The sequence below is a fragment of the Mixophyes fleayi genome, chromosome 4 (genome assembly GCF_038048845.1).
Source record: "Mixophyes fleayi isolate aMixFle1 chromosome 4, aMixFle1.hap1, whole genome shotgun sequence".
Classification (NCBI taxonomy): domain Eukaryota; kingdom Metazoa; phylum Chordata; class Amphibia; order Anura; family Limnodynastidae; genus Mixophyes; species Mixophyes fleayi.
The window spans coordinates 227,479,270-227,492,009 of record NC_134405.1 but is presented as its reverse complement, the minus strand read 5'-3'; positions in this window follow the sequence as shown (position 1 = coordinate 227,492,009).

Sequence of the window (12,740 nt, the reverse complement as noted above, 5' to 3'; positions counted from 1 at the left end):
GTGTTCCTGGTGTAGGGGGTACAGACCGGGGACCTAGCAAGGCCTAGGGGCCTGGGGCTGGTTGGGGCCTAGAAGCCTGGAGCTGGCTGGGGCCTGGACTAAGTTTAAGGGTTAGGAGGCTAGGGATGGGGGCTAGGAGTAGAAGCCTGGAACTATGCTGAGGCACACACACAGACAAAGAGCACTTATCTGTCCCTACCAGGTCACCGAGAGGCCTGCCCCTGTTGCTTTCCATGTGGACTGGCTGTGCAGTCTTCTTTCTCCTTCTCCTTCTTCTTCTTCTGCTTCCTGGTCATGGTGTACTCCTCTGTTGGATTCTTGCCTCTACAACTTGAAAAGCCCGTCCGGATCAACGGTCCCTATGGCTTGGGGGCGTCGCCTGATATCATCACCAATGCGCACCCACCAGCCGAGGATGCAGCCAGGACCTAGCGCCGCTGGTTCCGGCTCTCACACTGTTTGGGGAAGCAACTAAAAAAATTGTCCTTCCTATACCTCACATTTTCACCATAAAGATTTGTACACTGGTAGTGCACATTCTAAAATACAAATAAAACATGGAAACCATTAACATTAGATGAAGTGAAAAAGCCTCTGGGTTGGCTGTATAAGGCTGTGGAGGAGTGAGTGACCACACAGATCAATAAAAAGCCACAATCACAGAAGTTGCAGCTTATTATGCATCCAAAATGCAGAAAAAGCACTGTTAGATGCTTTGTGCAGGCTTCTAAGTACAGTCCAGATCATGGAAACCTGCAGAAAACACCTAACGGGTTCATGCAAGGAGGATGCCGTTGCTAAATACATCAACATGGATTAGGCTCTTTTGTTCAGATCTATTGTAGGAACTGCTGACAGGGGGTCCCTGAGAGGTGGCAGCACCAGGGTGCTGGTCCATCTCCCTGGGAGATAAGATGCCAATCAGGGAGTGCCATCCTCTACCCAGAGACAATGGACAAGGAAACTGGAGGCAGCGTAAAAAGCTGTGCCTCGGATACCAGAAGAAAGAATCAGTTTTGAAGATTGTGGAGTCTTAAAGATAAGGACTGGCTAGGGGTTATGCTGTCTATGCTAAGGGTTATGTTAACTGCTAACATTTGGAGACTACAACTAAGCACTGCAAAGACCAGAGATCCTTCTTCATTCTCAAACTGGGTGACATTAAAGCAGGACCACTGTCTTGCTGGCAGAAGAGGGAGAGGAGCCCTTTGACCTTCAGACTGTGCCAGAGTTCAATACCCCAGGGGCTGGCTATAGAGAGACCAGTAATTGTAACATATTGTTACCCTCTTTGCTATAATTGTGTGATTGTTTAACCCTTTCAATAAAAGCGCTATAGCTTTGTTAGTAAACAGTGTTAAACAAAATGAAAACTTTATTCTTTACTTGAATATTTGCAGCAATGTGAAAATATCCCACGTCCATAGAATTGGGACTGGTGATGGCTGAAAAGTAGCCCAGTGATCGCTGTCTTGGTGAGGGAGCTGATGCTGATTGACCCTGACACTGCACCAGTTGGAGTGGGCAAATAGATGTTATATGATTCAGGATCATGACACACAAATGAACAACATGTATGGAAAACCTATGGGTACATAAGGACTGCACAGTAGGTTAGATTTACAGAAATATTGATCAACAAGTCTTACTCTAGGGCAGGCCTGTCCAACCTGCGGCCCTCCAGGTGTTGTGAAACTACAAACCCCAGCATGCTTTGCCGGTAGACAACCAGTTGATAGCTGGAAGGGCATGCTGGGACTTGTAGTTTCACAACACCTGGAGGGCCACAGGTTGGACAGGCCTGCTCTAGGGGGTAAATGTATCAAGCTGAGGGTTTTCCGGCGGGTTTGAAAAGTGGAGATGTTGCCTATAGCAACCAATCAGATTCTAGCTATTTTGAGGAATGTACTAATTAAATGATAGCTAGAATCTGATTGGTTTTTCAAACCCGTTGGAAAACTCTGAGCTTGATACATTTACCCCTAGGTATGTAATTCTTTGGGTATTGCCACTATGTGTACTGTGATTTTATTCCACCATGACCTGTATTCTGAGAGTTTTTCCCAAAGTTCCTGCTCTTCATGGGCTTCTATTAGGCAATTTGGGGATTTGACAAAGTCCTTACATTTAGATTTAAAGCAGTTTATGCGCCTTATCTGTGTGGAGTTTGTATGTTCTCCTCGTGTATGCGTGGGTTTCCTCAGGGTGCTCTGGTTTCCTTCCACACTCCAAAAACACACTAGTAGGTTAATTGGCTGCTAACAAAATTGACCCTAGTCTTTCTCTCTGTGTGTCTGTCTGTCTGTGTGTATATTAGGGAATTTAGACTGTAAGCTCCAATGGGGCAGGGACTGATGTGAATGAGTTCTCTGTACAGTGCTGCGGAATCAGTGGCGCTATATAAATAAATGGGGATGATGATGATAGGACTATTGTCCTGATGGGAAGGAAGAGTACAGTGTATACTACACCACATGCTCCCCCTCCTTCCTCTGTGGGATCAGCTGTAAAAGTAAGAAGTTTTAGTAGATTAGCAATGTGGGGGAGTTGTGAGGAACATGTAGAGAGATCTAATGGGCATTTGGGAAGGTCTGAAGGGCATGTGAGGGGCATGTATGTAGGTCTGAGGTGCACGTAGGGAGCATGTGGGGAGGTCTGAGGGGCATGTGGGGGTATGTCGGGAGGTCTAAGAGACTTTTTGGGTGTGTGTGAGGAGGTGTGAGTGGCATGTGGTGTAATTTTGTAGCAAGTGAAGGTCATATGGGGGAATTTTGGGATGATTGATGTATGTATACTGAGGTCATTTTGGGCCTTTTTTTCATTATTGAAATTAAGGGTAATGTCAGCCCCTTTAAAGATCGGAGGCCCTTGAAGTATATCAGCTTACCCATCACTGTCCTACAAGCTCCTACGGATATTTCTAGGGCCATAATAAAACAAAGCATTTCTCAGGAATATATTAACCTTATTACAAATATTGTTTAATTCTAGAATCATTTAAGCATTCAGCCATACTTTATATAGCATGAGAGATTGCCTAAGTGATTACAATTGTGTATTGTTGACCAAATTATAAATGATCAATGGTTTATTAGTTAGGCTAAGCACAGGTTTGCAAGCAGGTGGCTTAATAACTATCTTGAATGAAATACCTTAGTTAATTACGCACTACAGATTTCCGACTCTAATGAACAGGTGTGGATATCTTAAATGTGCTCTTGTTCATCAACTCTCCAGTTGTAAAATAATTAAAGGAAAGAGCTACAAACCCAAAGTCCATGGCTTTTACAATGAGGGAGGTAAAAAATCCCAAAAGTTAAATATGTAATGAGGAATTTAACTAGAGTACATGGGAATGTGATGTGTTACAAGCACAGAGAACAACATTTATCAACAAATCTAAAATGCTTCTCCATTTTTATTTTTATTTTCATCAGCAATTTGTTTATTTTTTATATATAAAGTAATACATAATATTATAAGATGGAACTGCACATATTTGGGAAACAATTGGGATTTTCATCGCAAGCGCAAAGATGTGTAAAGCAGTTCTGCAAAGATGAATTTCAATGATGTGTGCAAATACTGTAATAAAAAGAATTGGACATTAGTTCAGAATATTATTCTCTCTATTGTGCTCTTTTTTATTTTTTTCCATTACCAAACATACTCTTCCTTATTCTTCATGTGAGTGAGCTTATGTGTCAATGGTATTTATTTCTCATCCTAATAGTGATATTATTTATTGATGATGATCTACAGTAAAGAACTTTTTTTAGGTAATGGCATTTAATTGAATTTTGCACGTATTGTAGGCATAATTAGATCAGAAAGGGGCTCATTTAAAGGTGGATTGCAGGCATATATTGAGTTAGATGCATCTCAAGATATTTTTAGGGCAATAATTATACCAGGAGACTTGGGGATGAGTTTAATCATTAACACCATAAAGGTGAAATCCAGGGGTCTATTTATTATTATGCAGCAATAACACTCATTAGGTATTGCTGCAAATCACAGCGATACATAATGCAGTGTGGCTGCAATTTACTCTACGACGGAGCCGTCCTCAAACTCAGACAGTATTTACTGTTCACCTGCAGTTTAACGCTGCCGGCAAATACAGAAAGTGAAATGCGCATGTGCGATTAAAATCTGCATATGTGCATAGGATGGGTTGGGTACAAATTTCTAACGGAAGACATACCGATACTTATCCAGCGACATGAAAATGCAGCAGAATGCGTTTTTGGCCTTCTATACAAACCAACTTTGTTACCACAGTCCCCATAGAACTCTAAGGGGACTGCACTGTTAGTGATTTATCAAGCAGCAAAGTCCTGCGATACCCATTCTCCAGAGACAATAGATATTTTCTATGGATTTTTGGGTTATTGCAGTTTGTTAAATAGAACCCTAAGGGCTTTATGAAGTTTTACACCCATGTACAGTGAAAAGTTAAACTAGCTTCCAACAAAGGTGCACACCCATTCTTGCTATAGTTCATCAGCTGGGTTCCTGTATCTCATGCTCCCATCTACTGCCCTCCTTTCCTCCCCTGCACATTGGCCAGCCCCTTATCACTTCTACAGAGGTGTCTGCTTCACTGCTCTTTAAAAGTAGCTGAACAAAGTGTTAGGATGGAGTATAAATGCTATTCATTTTGGGCCTTATGTACAGTCAGATGCACTTTACATCAAAAGTGTAGGCGTAAATTCTGCCCATTTAAAGTGCGTAACCTGCATGATATGCAAAATGCATTTAAGCAAGAAACGCTTAAAGCACATCACAAGTTAAAATAGTATCAAATGATGTAAGCCAGGGGAAGGCTGGACCGGGGAGCAGGGGGGCCGCTCTGTCTAACGGCTGTTCGGGCCGGCCACCCCTCCCCCGTGGATACAATACTGGCCGAATACTACCGTCGGCCGCATCACTTGTCACGAGATGCGGCCGCGTCAGCGGACATGCGGCTGCATCACATGACACGCGATGCGGCCGCTTGTACGCCCCCCCGGGCTGCAACCTGCCAGCCCGCGCCTGATTTAAGCATATCTTGTGATACGGGATGAATTAAATAAATAAACAACAACAAAAACAAAGTTGCCCCAGAAGATTAAAACCAGTTCTAGTGTTGCCAGGCTGGTGGCACTATAGAAAAACCCATAGGATTGGGTTCCATTGCCATTGTATCAACCAACCTCAGACTGGTCATTATGGGGATGAATTCCCTAGGTTGATTTTGCCCACAAAAAAACCCTGTGCTGATAGCGCTAGGCCTGTTCCCACACCTCTGTGCAGTGGGTGTGGATTAATAAAGCAGATAAAATAGTTAAATTATAATTTTGCCCATGGTGTGCTACAGGTCGCAGAATGTACTTGGCTGCCTTTAAGTGGTTGGGCATACTGGTGCTTTTAATACTAAAAGCTCTAGCATACCTATTGCTGCCAGGGCATGCTGACATTTGAGACGTTCTCAATTTTACTGAACATATATGAAAAAGTGCATTATCTCCTTCTGTTACATCTAACTGTACATGAGGTCCTTAATGTTGAAGTTAGTGTAAAGGGTTAATATAGTGAGCGTGGGGGAGGTTGTTAATGTGTTGGGACTATTAATGTAATGTGGGTGGTGTTATTGTAATGTGTTTGCTGGTGGGAGTATATGTATCATTAGGTGGGACTGTTAATATAATATGTGGTTACTTTTTATTAAGCGTTGGTGCTACAGTGTCCAGTGGAGGTGAGGGTCATAGTAGTGTACTGCACAACACAGCAGCAGCTCACACAGCCACTCCATTAAGTGAGTAGTCTGTGGATAGTGCTGATCACATCACAGTGCAAATCAGTGGTGTTCTACGCAGAGTTCAAGAACTGTACATGTTACCCAACCATTCTCCACTTGTCACATATAAGGGAGGGTTGGGGACATAAGCGTTGCTCATACACACAGGCCCAATAAATCCATAAAGCGCCCCTGACTGTGCCTCCTGAATCTGTCTGCTCCATTTTTACACGCTGCTGGCTTGAGAGAATGGTTACTAGAAGAGGAGAGTGAGTAAAAATGTTATTTCTGGAGCTATGTACTAGGTGATGTGGCTGCCATACATTATTTATATAATTCCCATCTGTACCTACCGATACTGTAAAGTCACACACCTGCTGCTTTGTTGAGTAGTCACATGGCTGAAATGGAAGCTTCCATACAGTGGCTGAAAAGATCCTTCTTTGAAACATGAGCCCAGATGGAAAAAACTTATATTACATTTAGCTAATCTCCCATTGGAGTACCAGCTGATTCCATATACATATTCATAATTTTTTTACATTTAATATAATCATGTTATATTGTTTAAATGACAGTTTTGTCATTAGCAGCAACATTGCTGAATGATGTTCTTTGGCACATTTAAATTCTTGTCTAATCTTATAATTAGTGTTTTCTTTAGCATCTCATTTACATTATTTACATCAACAGAAAAACATTAACAAGAAATGAATAAATTAGCCATTTAAGTGTGTATACAAGAAGCAGAGGCATCTGCCCCCCGTGCTGGTCCACTCTTGAACTACCTTGGGCTGGATCACTGGCCTACCTGCATTGTTTTCCTTTAAATTATGCCTAATAGGTTGCTCAGCTTAGTCTTACCCCCTCAGGCTAAATTTTGCCAGCCAGTCCCTGACTAGATGGGCTTACTCTGCCATCCTGTCTTTCTTGTCAGTTTATTTGTAGTTTTTCTTGATTTGGGTTCCCTTTTACTGTCAGTTACCTGCCATTACTGACCAGTCATACCGGGGTTATCCAGACACTAGACACTCACTTGACTGTAAGTGTGAACTGTACACCAGTTGTAGGAGAGTAGTTGCTGCCATCACCAGACTCCTTCACCGTTACCTGGAACCACTTACTTCAGAGAGTTTGGTATAGCTGCCGCAGCACCTCTTTTTTGGTGACTGTGGCTCCTGACTGCTTACTAAGCATTGTGCAGGATCTTGTAAGCAGAATGGTATTTATTGCTCATAGTGGTGTATCACCATACTGATGATACACCCAGATGGAATACAAGAATGAACACACACAATACAGCAACATATGCTAAGTTTATAGAGCCAAAACCAATTTCTACCCTTGTTGCCTATCTGGAAGAGGGGGTAGACTGCTCTGAGCTAAGCAATCAGAACTAGATTTGAATTGGCCAATGGGGAAAGGCTTTACAATCATGTGCAGCTCATTTCTCCCCTGATTATTCATTTGGGCAGACCTCCCTCTTGCAATCAACATAGCTGTCAACACAGTGATTATTACGTAATAATGTTTAGCAGCCAGATGTAGTTCTAGCAATAGGAATAAATGCATTATCTAAAATTGGGATTTAAACACAATATAACAGTAATCTGTAATTAATAAATAACTGTATGCTTCAGCATTTGGCCATTCCCACAAGAAATTCCAAAGTCCCAAGCCCCCAGCACAGTCACAGACTGCACTGGGTGATTCGGAGAATGCACATCAGGATTCAATGAAACAAAAATGCCACAAGAAGCTCGAACACACAGAAAAGACACACAGGGACCCCCTGGTATGAATTCCAACAAAGTAATACCATAGTCATGTTAACACCATCCTGCCTCATACCAGATGCTAATTTACATGCTACTTCTGGTTTCTATGCCACAAAATATGCTGCCTTAAAAAATGCTAATTTTGTATTTTCAATGATATACATCAAGATATATTTCTTCCCATTCCATGTGGGGAAGGTGGATCCAGCTATAAGAGGGTTTGTTTATGTTAATCATAAACAAACAGTAGTATATTAGTAGCCACAGGGGGAAGGACTGGGTTGAAAATTGCCCCCTTGGCAGTATCTTTAGTACATACTTGCCAGCTTTTAATTATTAAATATAGGAGATCCCGGTCAGAGCAGTGGCGCACGCAGGGGGGGTTTCTGGGTCTCCAGAAACCCTCCCCTCCGCTAAAAAAGTGCCCTTCATATTGGCACTGTACTATACAGCAGCCGCAGCGCTGTCTAAGAAGCGTCCGCTTATTGTATACAGCACCTCCGCGGACGCTTCTTTGACAGCACCGCGGCTGCTGTATAGTGCAGTGCAGCCGAAACGGAGCTGCTGCCTGCGCATGCGCGGGTGCATGCGCGGCAGCTCTCTAGGGGTTTTTTTTTTCGGGGGTGGAGGAAACCCCTCCTGAAAAATCCTCTGTGTAGCCCGTGCAGGGGGCGTGGTAGGAATGTGTGTAATGTGGTAAATCGTGTCATTTTGGCACGGCCTCCGCAACGAAAATGTCAATTTGTATTGGGGTCGGGCCCCAAATGATGCAATTTACCCAGAATCACTTAATTAAGGATCCTATCCTACCCACTTCAATAGGGAGAGTTGCCTGCTCTCCTGGGAGTCTGGGAGATCTACCCGGATTTTGAGAGTCTCCCGGACATTCCGGGAGAGTTGGCAGGTATGCTTTAATAATTTAAAAAAGTAAGTGTAAGTAAGTAATGAAGTTCAGCCACTGGCTTGGTGTGGTTGTGCCCAGACGTTTCCAGTTATGCCCCTGACTAGACCTGTCTATGTAAACTGTGATTATTTTTGCCAAAAAGTATAAAATATGCAAACATTGTTAAATAAGGAAAGCCACAAACATGCAAATCAAGGGCTTGCATATAGATGTGATTCAAGTGAACATCTGTTATGAGCTGCAATTCACAACGGCTTACGCTTTCCCTGCAGCTGTTTGCCAGGCAGGTGGGACGACTCTTCCGTTTTGGTGACAGTCAAATCACTGCAATTACAGGCTGTGGAGGGCCTGCAGTAGTTTAAAAGGCAGGGAGTGAGCAGCCTCCCTGCAGGTGATAGCATTCCTGCCCTGTGCATTTTTGTGATGCCTGCTGTCTCTGCCTTCTGCTCTCTTTGCCCTCCTGTTGCCTGAGTTGATTATTGGCCTGCCTGGTTGTTCTCTTGTGCGTATGTCAGTTTTCTCTGTTCTATCACTTCCACAGTCCATTGATGTATTCTAAGTCTCCAGACCCCTTTGGTCGCTGACACTCAAATAAGTCCCTACTACCCTGAGATTATGTCCTGGAGGCATTTGATTGAGTGCCTGAGAGTATATCGCACTTTACGGGACAGGAGGCTTGCTCTAGGTGAAGACCTCATTGTTCTCGTTCCTTGTTTCTAGGGATTAATCTGCTAACTGTCACGAGCCGCGGCGGTACTCACAGCCGCCGCGGCTCGCTTCCTGTCGGTCTCAACTTCCCGGCCGTCACCATGACGACCGGGACGTCACTTCCCTCCAACTCCCGACCGTTGCCAAGGCAACGGTCGGACGCCTCCTCAGTGCCGCGTCCCGGCAGCCAGGCGTGCATGCGCCCTAGGGACAATCAGTCAGATTCAGCCTGTGGCTGAATTAGCAGGCATTAGCCTGCAAGTGTGGATTTCAGGGCTAAGCCCTGATTGGTCTTGCTAGGTGCTGGCAATTAGCCTGCAAGTGTGGCTATGTCTAGGGGCAGGTTCTGATTGGTTGTGGGTTGTATTTAAGGCAATGAGGTCAAAAAGGCCTTTGTCTCCGCTCAAGTCTTTAGACATCCGGATCCAGCTAGGACATTTGTTCTTGAGGTCGACGCCTCGGACATCGGTGCCGGTGCCATCCTATCACAGAAGGATCCTCATACTAATCGTCTGCACCCATGTACTTATTTCTCCCGTAAGTTCTCTTCAGCGGAAGCCAACTATGATGTCGGTAATAGAGAACTATTGGCAATCAAATGGGCCTTCGAGGAGTGGCGGCATTGGTTGGAGGGCGCTTCACATCAGATCTCTGTCATTACCGACCACAAGAACTTACAATATATACAGTCAGCCAAACGTTTAAATCCCAGACAGGCCCGGTGGGCGTTATTCTTTACCCGGTTTAATTTCCTGATCACCTACCGACCAGGTTCTAAAAATGTCCGGGCAGATGCCCTGTCCAGAAGTTTCTCGGCACACCACGTTCCAGTCACTATCCCAGAGCCGATTATTCCTCCTTCTGTAATCCATGCCGGGTTAACCCAAGATCTGAGTATCACACTTCAGAGATTCCAGAAATTAGCCCCGGATACTACTCCGGAGCGACGTCTCTTTTTTCCAGTCCATCTAAGGAAGACTGTTATTGCAGAGGCGCATAACAGTAGGGTTGCGGGACACCCTGGAATTTTCAAGACGTTAGAAATCCTTTCCCGTACAGTCTGGTGGCCATCTATGTCTGCTGACGTCAAGAGTCATGTCCTCTCATGTGAGGTTTGTGCCAGAAACAAAGTTCCTAGGATCCGCCCAGTAGGCCAGTTAGTTCTTTTGGCACCACCGGCAAAACCATGGACCCACTTGTCCATGGACTTTATAGTGGATCTACCACCTTCTGCAGGACACAATACCATTTGGGTCATGGTTGTCACGACTGATAGTGGGTACCTGCTGTTGTTGGCGCAACTCAGAGGAAGGCGCGGAGTCTAACGTGCCCCTGGTATTCACCAGGAACCCCCGCAAGGAAGTATGGACTCCGCTGCAGGGACACGCAGGTCGCGGTCCTTCCTAGAGTCCACAGCGAGATACAAGGAGGTGTCAGACAGGCCGGGTCAGCAACGTTCAGGTAGAAGAGATACAAAGGGAAATCCAGAAGAATGGTGAGGCAAGCCGGGTCGGTAACTTTCAGGGAGAACAGTACAAAGGCAGAATCCAAATAGGGGTGGTCAACGGTCCGGGTCAAAAGGTCACAAGCAGCACGAGGATAGTCAGGAACGAATACAGCAACTGGTATACACAAACGCTGGAGGCAGGAAGACCTGATACTCTGGCACTGGTGAGAGGGCAGGAAGAGGTTTAATTACTGTGGTAACCCAATCAGAATCAGCGCTGCAGCGCTGTCATACCTGCCGCCGGGAATCCTACATAGCGTCCCGTTGCCTAGCAACGGGGCGCGTCATCACACCCAGAGGTCGGACGGCAGGGGGATCCGGAAGTGATGCGTCTGGTTGCTATGCAACCAGACGCGCTGTCAGCAGACAGGCGGCCGTGCGGAACGGCGCCTGACAGTATACCCTCCTCTTCTTCCTCCTGTTTGAAGGAACCTTTTAAGAATTCTAGGAGCGTGAAGGTCCTGCTTGTCCACCCATGATCTCTCCTCTGGGCCAAATCCTTTCCAATGGACAAGAAATTGCTGTTTGCCACGAAGAATGCGAGAGGCCAAGATCCGATTGACTTCGAATTCTGTTCCAGAAGAGGTTTGTATTGGTGGGGGACGACAGGGAGGTCGATAGAATTTATTGATTACCACTGGTCGTAGTAATGAGACATGAAAAGTATTATGACATCTCAGCGAAGGAGGAAGTTTCAATTTAAAGCATACAGGATTAATTACTTGCATGATGGTGTACGGGCCAATAAATCGAGGAGCCATCTTCATAGAAGGAACTTTTAGTCTTAGGTCCCGGGTGGATAGCCATACTTGGTCTCCCACCTTTAAGAGAGGAGTGGCCCTCCGATGACGATCTGCAAAGATTTTGTGATGCTGAGTAGCCTTGAGTAAAGCCATCTTAGTCTTAGCCCAAATGAGAGAAAACTCCCGATAAAGAGTATCTACGGCCGGAACCGGTGAAGAGGACACTGGAAAAGGATCCGGAAACACAGGATGACTTCCATATACAATAAAGAATGGGGAGAATCCGGTAGACTCATGAATGTGTTGGTTATGGGAGAACTCCGCCCAAGGAAGGAATTGAGACCATTTATTCTGATTCTCAGAGGTAAAACAGCGAAGAAATGTCTCGAGGTCCTGATTGATTCGCTCCGTCTGTCCATTGGTTTGAGGATGATATCCCGAAGAGAATTTCAATTCTATGTTCAATTTCCTACAAAAGGTTCTCCAAAAACGGGATGTGAATTGGACTCCACGGTCCAAAATGATCTCCCTCGGGCAACCATGTAATCTGAATATCTCCTTGATAAAGATATCTGCCAGACGACTGGCCGTGGGCAGTCCAGTTAGCGGAATAAAATGTGCCATCTTCGAAAATCGATCAATAACCACCCAGATAGTGGTAAACCCTGCACTGTGGGGTAGGTCTGTGATAAAATCCATGGCCACACTTTCCCAAGGAGCATCGGGGATAGGGAGTGGACGAAGAAGGCCTGCCGGGACTCTTCTACAAGTCTTGTGTTGAGCAGAAGTAGTGCAGGAAGCAATAAATTTACAAATATCGGCACGTACAGTAGGCCACCAGAAGCGACGGCAAAGCAACGATGTTGTCTTCTTTATTCCAGCATGGCCGGCAATGCGGGATGAATGAGCCCACTGCAGGGTCTTGAGCCGGAGATGAGATTCCACAAATGACCGGCCTGGAGGAGGAGAGGACGTTTTGGTCCTAGTGAGGGCTACAATATTAGAAGGATCAATAATATGTTGAGGAACCAACGGTCTTAAACGATCGGAATCGTCAAATGAGCGAGATAATGCATCGGCACGTCCGTTCTTGGCTCCAGGGCAGAATGTGAGCTTCATGTTAAATCGAGCAAAGAAGGATGCCCAGCGGGCTTGCCGAGGATTAAGGCAACGAGCCTCTTGAATGAACACTAGGTTCCGATGGTCGGTAAATACAGTAACAGGAAATATAGCCCCCTCCAACAGATGTCGCCATTCCTCCAGAGCCGCCTTGATGGCCAGTAACTCCTTGTCCCCTATTCCATAATTACATTCACTT